This window comes from Lactuca sativa, chromosome 4, assembly GCF_002870075.4.
Source record: "Lactuca sativa cultivar Salinas chromosome 4, Lsat_Salinas_v11, whole genome shotgun sequence".
NCBI classification, from domain to species: domain Eukaryota; kingdom Viridiplantae; phylum Streptophyta; class Magnoliopsida; order Asterales; family Asteraceae; genus Lactuca; species Lactuca sativa.
This window is the reverse complement of record NC_056626.2, coordinates 199,934,835-199,936,528: the sequence shown is the minus strand read 5'-3', so window position 1 is coordinate 199,936,528 and position 1,694 is coordinate 199,934,835.

Here is a 1,694-nt window from a genome sequence, read left to right as displayed (position 1 = left end):
CTCAGAACTTATGAGCACTCATGAGTGTTGTAGCCCTTTGTCCAACATCTTAGACCTCTACAAGCCAACTCATGACAGTCTTAATTCATATCTACTTCCAACATATGACCGACTGTGGATGGTTTGAATAACTTAGTCATTCCGGAAGAATAACCCAGTTTATTCGGGAAGTCAAAACATGCAAAGTGAAACACAATAATAATTGAATCCAATATGGTATCGAAACCTATGAACATAAATAAAACACCTTTTATTTATCACCATATGATTACACATTATTCATTGTATACTATTTCAGCTATCGACTTTATTCTTGAATTTAAAACAATAGTTGTCCCATGCTCCAAGCATGTACACTATGTTTTCTAAACACTAGTCATGCCATACACCAAGTATTCATACTATGTTTGTCTACGATCTTTACTTTGTGAACTAGATCCATTAAACAGAACTTCAATGATTCTCTTTTCACACTCCCAAATCCTTACTGCAAATGCAAGAATTCCAAATTCATGCCATTTACTGAAATCTGTTAGATTCTAAACTTATATGCATTGATCCTCTTGTAATGATTATGCACAAAGTCAGAAAGACTTGACAGCAATCATTACAGAGTATTCCAAAGGAGATCAGCTCCTTGGAAACATCCTTCTTGCATTAAGTTTCCTAATCTTAAACAGATTGAAAATTCTAACTTTGAAGCATTTCCAGACTCCATTTTGACTATCACTTCTGAACAAGAGTTGCCTCCTTCAAGATTATGTCAATATGGTCCTTCCAGAATTATCACTATACTTCCAACTGTCCTTGAGCAACCAATATTTGGTAAACCTTAGATTGTCCTCGACAATTGTTTAATCCTTTTAGTCATATCCAATTCTAAACCTTTTCCCTTCTTAATGCCCTAGGCATTTGGAAAATTTTAGAATGGATGAATATAGCACATGTAATCGATCCTATATCCGAAGCATATGGGACACGATTCATGATGTCTCACATAAAGACTAAACCAGTCTTTTGCTATAACATTTACATTTCTATTTGCCAAGTTCTCATAATTCAGATTATGAAAAGGGATGTCGTAATCATAATCGAATTTAAGAACGCAAATAATGGACCCATATATAAAATTTCCTTATGTTGATCCATTCCAACATGAAATTCATATATATATATATATATATATATATATATATATATATATATATATATATATATATATATCCTTGACTAAATGATTAAAACCTCACGATCTGAGCTTATAGATTTGAGATGAAGTATAATTTCCTCTACCATAATTATAGCAAAACAACTCTTTCCCAATTGAAACCTTTTGTTTTCTATAATTAACATTGATAGCTTGCAATACTTATCATAATTATCATGCTCCCACTAACATGATGATTATTAGCATACCACTTATGCTCCCACTAGCTTTGAAATGTACTCAGAAATCAACTGACTTTCTTACCAAAGTTCAAATTTCTGATACTAGATTGTTTTGATAAAACTTTATCAAAATCATACACCTTCCCTTAGATAGCACACTTGTGTGTCTAAAAAATTATGAAGAGGGATGCCGTAATCATAATGGTTAGACCTTTTTGCCACTTCTCACAAGTCTAGGTAAGTGTGCCGGTAAACCACACACGCTCCACTAACGACTTTGAGAATGCAAATATCACAATTGCTTT